Source organism: Pongo abelii, chromosome Y (assembly GCF_028885655.2).
Source record: "Pongo abelii isolate AG06213 chromosome Y, NHGRI_mPonAbe1-v2.0_pri, whole genome shotgun sequence".
Classification (NCBI taxonomy): domain Eukaryota; kingdom Metazoa; phylum Chordata; class Mammalia; order Primates; family Hominidae; genus Pongo; species Pongo abelii.
The window spans coordinates 44,898,484-44,912,029 of NC_072009.2; the positions used below are offsets into that span (position 1 = coordinate 44,898,484).

General features: G+C 36.2%; 1 pseudogene; it reads right to left on the reverse strand.

Annotated features, from left to right (window-relative positions):
- Positions 1-4,028: 4,028 nt before the first annotated feature.
- Positions 4,029-4,527, reverse strand: LOC129053273 (testis-specific XK-related protein, Y-linked 2-like; annotated as a pseudogene).
- Positions 4,528-13,546: the final 9,019 nt, after the last annotated feature.

Consider the following 13,546-nt stretch of genomic DNA (forward strand, 5'->3'; position numbering starts at 1 on the left):
AGGTGTGGTGGTGTGCATCTGTAGTCTCAGCGACTGTGGAGACTAATGCAGGAAGATTTCTTGAGCCCAGGAGTTTGAGGCTGTAGTCAGTCAAGGTCTCACAACTGCTCTCCAGGCTGGGTGAACATTTTCTTAAGGAAAGAAAAGAAAAAAGGAAAGGAAAAGAGAAATGAGAAAGGGAAGGAGGAAGAGGTGTTCTGTGTAGTTACATTAGTGGTCTCACGAACAGACATCTGTGAGATAAAATGAAACAAAGGGCACTTAAAATTAAATAGAGAAATCAGAGGAAAGTTGAATCATATAATCCAAAGCAAAATAGTATTTCAGGAATGAGGGTGTGAATCAGTTGTGTAGATACACATGACTGCTTGAGTAATATGCAACAGACAAGTGAAATATGGGATTTAGTGACAAGTATAAGATATGATTCTGAAAAACAGGGTAAATGCCCGAAGAAAGGAGGGTTAAGAGAAATAAAATTACACCTTGTCATGGCAAACTCTTTCCATGAGTCTTTCTATCATGGAAAATAAACAAATGAGTTGACGGTGCCATATCAAGGACTAAGACAAGCAGCATGTTGATCTAGTAAAGAAAATGATCAAGCCTGGTTTGGTGGCTCACACCTGTACTTCCAGTACTTTGGGAAGCTAAGGTGGCGGGTCACTTGAGGTTTGTTTGAGACCAGCCTTGGCAACAGAGTGAAACCCCATCACAATTCAAAATTCAAAATTTAGCCAAGCATTGGTAGTACATGCCTCTAACATCAGATACTCAGGATGCTGAGGCAGGAGAATCACCTGAATCTGGAAGGCTATGGTTGCAGTGAGCTGAGATTGTGCCAGAGACTCCGTCTCAAAAAAAATTAAACTAAAATAAAATAAAAAGTAAAGAAAATGATCCTGTAGGTAGAGTGAAGAAGTAATGGTACAGAGAGATAACAAATAATAAGTAAATCAGTGTTTTAAGAAGCTCTGAAATCCAAAGCACAGGTGAAGAGAGTCATAGATAGGAGCAGAAAAATAATACACACATCTACAGGAGCTTTGTTTTTGGTGGTGATTTCTCATGAAAAAGAAACACAAAAGAAAGTGTCAATAAGAAAGTTGTCTCCACTGGTTGGTAGAAAAATAATGGAGAAAACAACAACAACAAAATAATGTAAATTATATAACATTAAGCTTTAGCGTTCTTCATCCCTTCCCATCATGATTGTTTCCCCAAGAAATAACAGAATCCAAATAGTCAAAACAGAAGAAAACATTAGCTTATATTACTCTCTATGTATATTAAGCCAATTTTATTTTAATTGTAATTTGTTCTTTCAAAATTTTTATTTTAAATTAACAAATGTAAATATTTATGGGACACAAACTGATTTTTATAATGTATGTATATATTGCAAAAGAATTAAATTGGGCTAGTTACCATATCTATCATCTCACATAGTTGTGATTACTTTCTTGTGGTAGGAATATATAAATTCTACTTTTTAAATAATCTGTTTATCTGAGATAGAATTCAACCTCTGCCTCCCTAGTTCAAGTTTTTCTCTTGCTCAGCCACTCGAGTAGCTAGGATGACATGCGCATGCCACCAAACCTGGCTAATTCTTGTATGTTCAGTAGAGGCAGTGTTTCATCATTTTGGCCAGGATGGTCTCAAACTCCTGGCCTCTGATGATCTTCCCACCATAGGCGTTCAAAGTGCTTGGATTTCAGACATGAGCCAACATGCCTGCCCTTTGTTTTTATTAATCAATTTTGAAGTTGACTTTTATTAACTGTGGTCACCATTCAGTGCAATGGATTTCCAGAATGCCTTCCTTTCTCACTGAAATATTTTACCCTTTGATGAACATCTCCCCTTTCTCTATCCACTCCTATCACCACCATCCACTCCAATCTCTGACTCTTTTCTTCTGTGTTTCTTTAAAGTGTCAGGGCCTTGCTGCATTGCCCAGGCTGGAGTACAGTGGCACAAGTATGGCTCACTGGGTCCTAAAACTTCTGACCCCAAGTGATCCAACCACCTCATCCTCCCAAAATGCTGGAGTTACAGGCATGAGCCACCACATCTGACATATTCACTGTTTGAATGAGTTCAACTTTTTAGAGTTTATATATAATTGTGATCACCCTATACTTGTCTTTCTGTGCCTCTCTTATTACACTGAGCATAATATCTTCTATTTCCATTCACTTGGTCACAAATAAATAACAGGACTTCCTCCTGTTTTTAAGGCTGTATAGTATATCTCATTGTATGTATGTGCCACACTTTATCTGTTGATCTGTTGATGAGCACTTGGGTTGTTACTGTATCTTGGCTATTATGAATAACGCTGAGATGAATATAGGACTGCAGATATCTCTTTGATATACTAATTTTATATGCTTTGAGCACATATTTTGAAGTAGAGTAGCTGGATCATGTGGTAATTCTATTTTTAATTTAACTTTATTTTTGAAACCTCAATTCTATGACCCCAAAAGCACAGGCTACAAAAGCACAACAAAAAAACAATTGGATCACATTACATCAAACTAAAATGTTTCTGCACTGCAAAGGGAAAAAGGAAACAAATAACAGATTGAAGAGACAACTGAAACGCTTAGAGAAAATATCTGCAAACCATATATATGATAAACGGTGAATAATAAATACATACAAGGAACTCAAGCCACTTAACAACAACAACAACAAAAATTAAGCCTATGAAATATGTTCAAAGGACCTGAATTTACATTTCTCAAAAGAAGACATACAACTAGCCAACAACTCTAAATTTAATATTGATTAATTGATTGATTTGAGATGGATTCTCACTCTGTGATCCAGGCTGGAGTGCAGTGATATGATCTCAGCTCACTGAATCCTCCACCCACTGGTTTCCAGCAATTCTGCCTCAGCCTCCCTAGTAGCTGGGATTACAGGTATGTGCTACTTCTCCCAGCTAATTTCTGAACAACTGTATATTTAAAGATGCTCACCACCACCATCAGGGAAATGTAAATTAAAACCATCAACGAGACCTCCTTTCACACATGTTGGAATGGCCATTACTGTTAAGATGAAAAATGACAAGTGTTTTTGAGAATGCAGAGCACAGAGAATCCTTGTGCACTATTGGTAGGAATGTAAATATTAATTTAATGTAAATATATTAATATTATATTATTAACCTGATGATTTCTTTTTAATAGAACAGGTTTTGTGCTTTAAGATGCATTAATATGAATTGTTTTCTGTTCGCCAGTTTAATGAGAAAGACTTTAGTTACCTTAAATTAATATAAATAGGAGCATGCTCATAAGACTTCTCTTTCAGGTTCTCCTTAAGTACAGAATGAAAACTATAGGAAGTACTGTTTCTGAAAAGAAAATATTCGCTGATAATGTACATGCTAGATTACAAGCACTTGTTAAATTAAAGGCATACGTTCCAAAAATGTACTAGGTGAAAAATGCATTATGAGTTATTATTTTTTTTTTCTGCTCAGATTTTGGACACAGATGGATTTTTGATTTCGTTTTGTTTAAAAAGTTGTACAATTATATTGAAGAAAATAAAAATTACTAATGCATAGTAACAGGAGAAAAATCAATTTTATTAGAAACTACTTTCAAGACTTGCTGTTTATATTTTTATGAGTATCTTTATAAAGTCATATTCAGCCTCTTTACTCTTTGTTCTGTGAAAGTATATATGGATATTGCATACTTTTTATCGAAAATATCCAACCCTTCTCCATGAATGATAGTAATTCCTCAGCTGCTTATTTTTATTCTTTTAATTGAGTTTTCTCTAGATGTTTACACAATATCACAGTGCTTCTGGATGATTTTCTGTATGTCCTGGCAATACTTTCTCTGATCACCTTGGATGCAGACACTGACAGAAGAGGAGCATAAAGTCAATGGCTAATAGGTAGGTTATGATGAGCTATACGGCAATTAATGAGTCGCAAGACTTCAGTAAAATTTTCCCTCCAAAGAACTGAAATACCAATATTATTATCACATTTTCTAAAACCGGAAAGCTGCAGTGTTGGATTCTATGGCCCACCTCTGTCTCTTGTCAATTATTTTCTCATTTGACAGCTGCAGTTTCACTGATGACCAGCAGAGAAGTTGATGGCAGCATATAGTAGCATGATTAAGATATTATTAAGATAATAAGATCCATACTGTACCCACCATGCTGGAATTATTTTCTGTGTTGCTATGAAAATGAACTCCACTTTTCCAAAACTGCAGCCACGGTGCCAAAACTAATACAAAATATATGATTAATAGAAAGGGTAGGGTCCTCACTTTCAGAGATGCAGGGAAAAATTCCAGAGTCACTACACGTGAGATAATCACCAAGGAATGCCATATCATGACAAAGATGAATTTTATTACCCATAGCTTAATGGCAGCAAAGTCATTGCAGGTGTGGATTGCTAGTATGTTGCAGTGAATGGCCCCATACACAACTGATAAGAGAGAACATGTAATCAGCAATGCTATTAATGGTAAACATGAAAATGTTAGAGAATAATTTTTATTAGTAATGGCCACTTTCTCTTTTAAACTTGCCATGTTAACATATACGCCTTCCAACCCACCTCCTTCAGAAAATAATTTACTTAAAAGAAACAAACAAAAAAAAAGTGCTAACTTTCAATTATCAGGGATTTATTAAATTTATGCATACAAAATATATATTACTTCTGGGAAAAACAAATAATAAGAGAATACACATATACTCATATTTATAAACTTAAATACACATTCCCTCAAAGGAAATAACTGGAACAGATGAAATTGGATAGATACATTCATATCTGATGCTATAAGGTGTAACAGCACATACAAAGAATTCTCAATTAAGAAAAAATAAAATTACCTGAATTAGATCTTGAAAATGTAGTTTCTTTTTTGTAGAAAGTTAGAGTGTAAAGTAGGAAATTACAGTGTAAAATAGGAGGCAAATGTAATATAAACTGTGTTTTAGACTATGTTGATAACAGAAAATAGCAAATAAGCTGTGGAGTTAAAGTAAATCCTGGAAGTAGAACTTAACAGATTTTGCTAAGTGATGGAATACAAGGTACTAGAGAAGCAGAAAAACTGTAAGTTTTAGAAATTAAGTGGTATATGTGTACGTGCTTTTGTTTGTGTGTATTTATGTAATTTTATCAGAAAAACTTTTCATAAGCAAATTAATTTAATTTTGACATTGTTCTCCAAATAATTAGACTACTACGCACAAGAAAGAAAACCAAAATTATAAAGTAGTTGAATAACCAGTTTAAACAATTCTGTACTACATTCAGTTGAAAGAGTAAAAATTCATTTCACATATACAGGCGGATTAAAAAAAACACTCTTCATACATAACGAAATGAAGCCAGAAAACAAAAAGAGGCCAAATAGTCATCGCTCATCTAAAGTAATTACTCATTTTATAACACCATTTAGAAAATGAATATCAAGAGTCCATTTATTCCTTCAGGAATACCCAAAGAGAAACTCTAAAGCAATAACAGTCTGAACTGCATTTATGAGAAATAAGACTGAATAAAAATAAATGACCTAAAAATTAAATATTAGAAAGTAATTTTAGCTGGGTGTAGTGACTCATACTGTAATCCTAGCACTTTAGGAGGCTGAGGTGAGTAGATCACTTGAGCCCAACAAAACAACAATGACATCAACAACAACAACAACAGCAACAAGAAAACACACAAAAAAATGTTAGCCAGGCATGGAGGCACATGCCTGTAATCTCAACTATTCAGGAGGCAGAGGTGGGAGGATTGCTTGGACAAAGGAAGTAGGCATATAACTTTTTTGCCTTGGGACTTTTATATCCCTTTCCCCTGAGCCCAGCACTTTAGGAGGCTGATACTCAGGGTTAATCTTATAGACCAACCCAGGCAACAGATCAGAAACTATGATCTCAGCAGAACGGACTTCAGTTCCAGTCAATATTCCTGTTGATTGACTACAGTAACCTCAGGTACCAAATAAAAGACACAGGGCAGACCATGGAAGCTACAGGCCTTGAGTGCGCCCATTGCTGAACTGTGTGCTACGGGTGCAATCTGGCCCTGAGTCAGATTTGCTGGTCACATTACTCCAACCATGAAAGTCTGCTCATAAGTGTTTCCCCTAGTGCTACCAGGGCTGAAGCTGTCTTCGACTTAAAGACTTTAATTTCTTTCTTCTCCTTGCCCTGAATCTCTGGACAGGCTTACCATGGAAGAAAGCTTCCAAACAAAGCCAAACCATCTACATTGAATTAGGCACCTACATCACTGTGCAGACATTGATGCATAGTCACAAGGATTAGGATCGATGAGAGAAAGATGATGGCATCAAGTGGTCAAAATAAGGTGTCAGTGGTGACTGACCCAAAAGAGATGGGCATGGACACATTGCCTGACAAGGAACTCAAAATGGTTATTTTATGACAATGCAGTAGACTTCAGGAAAACACAAAGAATTCTGAAATTTATCAGATAAACTTACCTGAGAGATTAAAATAATGGGAGAAAAAACAAACAGAAATCTTGAAGAATAAAACACCACAAAATAAAAAATGCAATTGACAGCAATGACAACAGAAGTGGTCAAGCAGCAAAACTCCAACATAAGTCAATTCAAAGTATACAGTCAGAGGAGCAAATATAAATAAGATTCATGAGATTAATGGGATAACATCAAAACAGCAAAGGTATCAGACACTGGCATTCAAGAGTGTGGTAGAGCTGGGCATGATGGCTCATGCCTGTATTCCCAGCACTTTGGGAGGCCAAGGCGGGAGGATCAGATGTTGTCAAGAGCCTGAGAGCAGCCTGGCTACATGGTGAAACTGTTTCTCTATTAAAATACCAAAATTAGCCAGGTATATTGTTGGACATCTGTAATCCCAGCTACTCAGAAGGCTGAGTTTGGAGAATCACTCCAACTCAGGAGAATCTCTGGAACCCAGGACTTGGAAGTTGCAGTGAGTCACAATCACACCATCGCACTCCAACCTAAGAGACAAGAGCAAACCTCCATCTCAAAAAAAATGTATAAAAAAGAGTAGAAAGCTTGTTTAGAGAAATAATGAGAAACCTTTCCAAACTTAAATAAAAATATAAATATTCTGCCACAGGAATATCAAAGGTTTCCAATCATATTCAATTTCAATAAAAATATCTGCATGACTTAATATAACCTAACCAGCAAATATCAAAGACAAAGAGAGGATACAGAATTAAGCAGGAGAAAAAAAAGAAAATATTATATCAGGAATACAAGTATATAAGTAATATATGCATATATATAATACAAATGTTAATAGATCCAAAGACAGACAAAAAGTGCAAGATAATAATAGAAAACTTCAGCACCTTACTTTCTGCAAAGAATAGATAATACAGACTGAATTCAATAAGTAAGCATTGGATTAAAATGCCCTGTAGGGCAAATGCTAAAAACAGCTACTGAACTATCCATCCAAGAGCTATAAAATAAACATTCTTCTCCACTGCATACATGGAAGATCTTCCAGGATACGTCATACATCAGGCAAAAAAAAAATCACATCTTAACAAATTTGAAAAGATCAAAGTCTTATCAAGTATCTTTTCTGAAACCACTAAGTCATAAGTATATCAAAATTAAACAACATAATCCTGAACAACCAATGAGTCAATGAAGACAATAAGGAGAAAACACCGTGTTTCTTGAGTCAAAAATAGAAACACAACACCCCAAAACCTGTGGGATACAATCAAAGCAGTTTTAAGAGGGAAGTTATGGCAATAAATGCCTTCATCTAAAACAAGATATCAAATACACAACTTGATGTTTCAATCAAGGAATTAGAAAAACAAAAAGCTAAACTTAAAAGTAAAAAAGCCCCTAATAAAGAAAATCAGAGCCAAAAAAGAGATACCATAACTGACACCAAGAAACAAATTAATGGAAAGAAATCGAATCAGCTGTAAAAAGTCACCTATTAAGGAAAAGCCCAGGACCTGATGTATTCACTGCTGCATTCTACCTACCACAAAAAGGAAACTACTGCCACTTTTTTTTTAACCTAGTCAAAACAAAAACATAAAAGTAAAAAGGAAGATATGGGAACTGTTCCAACTCATTCCATGGGGATGGCATTAGGCTGATTACTAAACCAGACAAGGATACAAGAAAAAAGAGAAAACTATAGGCTAATATAACTGATAAACATAATGCAAAAATCCTCAACACAATACTGGGAAAATAACTTATAATGCACATTTAGGAAATCATTCACCATGATGAAGTGAGATTACAGGGATGCAGGAATGGTTTAATACACGAGAATTATTAAATGTCATAGATTACATCAACAAAATAAAGAACAAAATTTACACAGTCATTTCAATATATGAAAAAAAATTAACAAAGTTCAACATTTGTCACTATAAAATCTCTTAATAAATCATGCGTAGAACAACTGTAACTCAACACCACAAATGACATAGACCCAAATAACCAGATAACACTATATATAATGAACCCTTAGCTAATATCACACTGAATGAGAGTTAAAAGTTGAAAGCTTTGCTGTGAAGATCTGAAAGAAGACCAGGATGTTCACTTTCACTACTTATATTAACATAAAACTGAAAGTCATTAGCCAGGTAAATTAGTCAAGAGAAAGTGAGAAAAGGCACCCCAATTGGAAAGGCAGAAGTAAAATTGACCAAATCTGCTAATGACATAATATGGGAATCCTTAAACATACCACTGAAAAGTAGTTAGAACTAATTCTGAAAGTCAGTGATGTTTCAGTTTACGAAATCAACATATACAATTCCATAGCATTTCCATACACTAATAGCAAAATATATATAAAGAAAAACTTAAGAAAAATTCTCATTTACAATAGCTATGGGGGATAAAAAGGAGTAAATTTAACCAAGGAGGTAAAAAACATCTGCATTCTGAAAACTATGAAACATTAATAAAATGTTAAAATGACATAAATAAATGAAAATATATCTATGTTTCGACATTCATTGATTGGAAAAAGTAACAGGGTTAAAATGTTTATATGATCCAAAGCAGTGCACAGATAGAATGCAATCTCTATCAAAACACCAATCACATTTTTCACAGAAATGGAAAAAATCCTAAATTAATACAAAAGCACACAGACACACGCACAAAAAACCTGAATAGTCAAAGCAATCGTGAAGATGGCAGTGCGGTTGGGGAGTGAACCCACAGAACTGGAGATGTCACAATGCTATAAACCGATACAATAGAATACAGTGAACAAAAATAAATTTACACCTGTATAGCCAACTGATATTCTGCAGAGGTGCCAAGAACACAAAACGAGAAAATGTCAGTCTCTTCAATAAGTGGTGCTGGGAAAACGAGAGGGCTACATGCAAAAGAATATAATTAGAACCCTATCTCTCACCACATACAAAAATTAACTCACATGGATTAAAAAGCCTACTGCAGTGGTGTGCCCCTGTAGTTTCAGCTACTCAGAAGTCTCAGACAGGAGGAGCACCTGAGCCTAGCTGTTCAAAGCTGTAGCATGAAACACTTATACCACTGTACTCCACACTAGGTAATATAGTGAGACCTCTCGTATAAGAATATATTTTTAAAAACATTTAAAAATAAAGATGTAATGAAAACACCAAACTGTCAAACTAGTAGAATAAATCACAAAACACATTTAATGACGTTGGTCTGGCAAGAATATTTTTCGGATAAGACTTCAAAAACACAAGCAAAAAACACACAAACAGAAAAATGAGGTTACATTATACTAGAAAACTTCCATACAGCAAAAATGAAAATAAAATAAAATAAATCACCAGAGTGATAGACTGAGAGAAAATATTTGCAAACTGTACATCAGACAAGGAGTTAATCAAAATATACCAGGAACTAAAAAGGATTCAAAAGAACAAGAGAATAATAACCCGATTAAAAATAAGTATCTTCTGTTTTCAAAAGAATATACACACAGAGCTAACAGGTATGTGTGTGTGTGTGCGCGCGCACGCATGTCTGTGGCTGTGTGTATATATATGTATATGATTACTCTCTCTCTATATATATATATATACACGTACACACACACACATAAATATGCGTATAGTAATCTTAACATTTCTCATGATCACAGAATTGCAAACTCTACCTTCCAGGTTCAAGCGATTCCACTGCCTCAGCCTCTAAAGTAGCTGGAATTAGAGGCGCATGCCACTCACCCAGCTAGTTTTCTATTTTTAGTAGAGATGGGGTTTCACCATATTAGCTAAGCTGACCTGGAACTGCCAACCTCAGGTGATCTGCCCGACTCAGCCTTTCAAGGTGCTGGGATTAGAGGTGTGAGCCACCATGCTCAGTCTATTGCAAGAAATTTAAGAAATTTATAAAATTTCATAAATTGACCTTGTAAAAAAGAATAAGTTGGCCAGGCACGATGGCACAGACCTGTAATCCCAACCCTTTCGGAGGCCAAGGTGGGTGGATCACGAGGTCAGGAGCTTCATACCAGCTGGACCAGTATAGTGAAACCCCATCTCTACTAAAAACACAAAAATTATCTAGGCATGGTGGTGTGCGCATGTAGTCCCAGCTACTCGTGAGGCTGAGGCAAGAAAATCCCCTGAACCTGGGAGCTGGAAGCTGTAGGGGGGTGAGATAACACCACTGCACTCCAGCCTGGGTGACAGAGCGAGACTCTGTCTCCAAACAACAAATATAGCAACAAAATGAGGTCTGTTTTTACTACATGGAGATTTGTTAGTTCTGATATTGTCAGGAGTTTTATTTACTGATCTCAGACTGCTGTGCTAGCAAACAGCGAGACTCCATGGGGTAGGACCCTCCGAGCCAGGTGCGGGATATAATCTCCTGGTGCCATTTTTTAAGCCCGTCAGAAAAGTGCAGTATTAGGGTGGGAGTGACCCAATTTTCCAGGTGCCGTCTGTCACTGCTTTCTTTGACTAGGATAGGGACCTCTGACCCCTTGCACTTCTCGAGTGAGGCAATGCCTCACCCTGCTTCAGCTCACACACGGTGTGCTGCACCCACTGTTCTGTGCCCACTGACTGGCACTCCCTACTGAGATGAACCCAGTACCTCAGATGGAAATGCAGAAATCACCCATCTTCTCCATCGCTCACGCTGGGAGCTGTAGACCGGAGCTGTTCCTATTCGGCCATCTTGGCTGCCAGTCCAGTACTTTTCAAAAAGCAACATTAGGAGATAATGTCGGCTGAGCACGGTGACTCAAGTCTGTAATCACAGCACTTTGGGAGGCCGACGTGTGCAGATCACAAGTTCAGGAGTTTGAGACCATCTTGGCCAACATGGTGAAACCCCATCTCTACAAAATACATATATATATATATTTAACCAGTCGTGGTGGCACACCTGTAGTCCCAGCTTCTAGGGAGGCTAAGCCTGAGGAATCACTTGAACACAGGAGGCGGAGGTTGCAGTGAGCCGAGATCTTGTCCCTGCACTCCAGCCTGGATACAGAGCTAGACTCCATCTCAAAAATAAATAAATAAATAAAACAAAAGAGAGAGAAAGATAACATCAATCAGGCACAATATCTAATCTTAAAGATTACCAGAAAAATGAAACAAATGCATAAATAACTTGAGAATACGTGAAATACATTAAAGTTACACAAATTTGCTATGCATTTATATATACATATATGCATATATGTATATGGAATATTGCTTGCACTTTAGGACACATTACATGTTATAACAATTAAAATATGATTCACATTTTATATTTAAAAATATAAACATCATTGATATATCATTATGAAAATGTCTTACCTAAACTGGTGTATGTTACAAACAAGTAAATATATTTCTGTAAATAAAATCCCTATGATCTGAATCTTTTCTTCTAAGGACGTTAAGTACTCCTTTTAGTAACTGATCACTCTGGCTCAAGTTGTTACATTTCTGTGAAAAAGAAGTATTCATTGGTGTAATAGAATCAAGATTACAAAACAGCTTCTATCTGAATTAAAAGAGTCTCGTTCTTATAAAGAGCAAACGTCTCACAAAGAAAATTATTAAATACAATTCCTCTTTGAGAGAGAAAATAAAGAGCTGTGGTAAATTTTATTGTAGATTTTTTATGCTGCTATAATTAAAACAACAACAACAACAACAACACTTCCACAACTTCAACAGAATAATTTAAGACATTTAGTTATTTACATTATCACTAATTTTAATTTTATGTTACAGTTTTTTACTAAAATACTTTTCAATTTAACCAGGAGAAAAGTAAATTAAAAAAAATATAAACTTTAGTGATTTCCTAAATAATTGTGAATATTCAATACACAAAATAATTTAATCTTGTTTTTCAGAGGGCTGAGAAATCACTATTCATTACCATAAAATAATTTTTAAAACTCACAGGTGTTATAATGTGTAAGCATGCATTTGTGTATGGCAGATACATCAAATAGAGTCACATAAATTTGCTGATTTGAATTTGCAGACAACAGAATTTACTTCTAAGTATGTAATTACTCCAAAAAACAAAACAAAACTAACAGCTGTGCAATTACCTGACTAGAAAGTGATAGAGCAGGAGCATCTTCATCTTTTTTTTTATTTTATTATTATTATACATTAAGTTTTAGGGTATATGTGCCCAATGTGCAGGTTTGTTACATATGGATCCATGTGCCATGTTGGTGTGCTGCACCCATTAACTTGTCGTTTAGCATTAGGTGTATCTCCTAATGCTATCCCTCCCCCCTCCCACCACCCCACAACAGTCCCCAGAGTGTGATGTTCCCCTTCCTGTGTCCATGTGTTCTCATTGTTCAATTCCCACCCATGAGTGAGAACACGCAATGTTTGGTTTTTTGTCCTTGGCGATAGTTTACTGAGAATGATGCTTTCCAGTTTCATCCATGTCCAGCAGCTTCATCTTGAACAAATACTGCCACATTAACTTCCAGCTCTCTTTTTAACCTCGTGCATTTCAAGGAAATCACTTTTCTACTTACTACAAATAATAAGCACATTCCTTTCCCTTCAGGTGCACTAAGATAGGGAAGCTAGAAGCAGACATGGGGGATATGCCTACAACTCCAGAAAGATGTATGAAAACAGGCACAGAATGCTCTCTGTCAGAAAACCACAACAAAGAGACACAGAGGCAGTCAAAGCCTCTGATAAGCTCTGTGAGGCTGAATCATGAAAAACTCTTAGTCTGTTAACAGAGTGTGGCTCTGACTTAACCTGGCCAGCCCCCTCTCTCACACTGACTAAAAATAAACCTGTCCCTGTTGTCTGTCAAGCCACCCTTCAGGTTTCTCTCCTTTCTTTAATCCTTACAGTGGTTGCTGAAACCCTGGACCGGTATTGGTGGCAGAGGCTCCCTTACATCCCAGGAAGCTGTGGGCAATGGCAGCTTATCCTAAGTTAACTCCTGGGTCCTGAGAGTCTCTGGCCACCTGCCCCATCTTTTCTCTCATTTTACTCTCCAAGTGATTT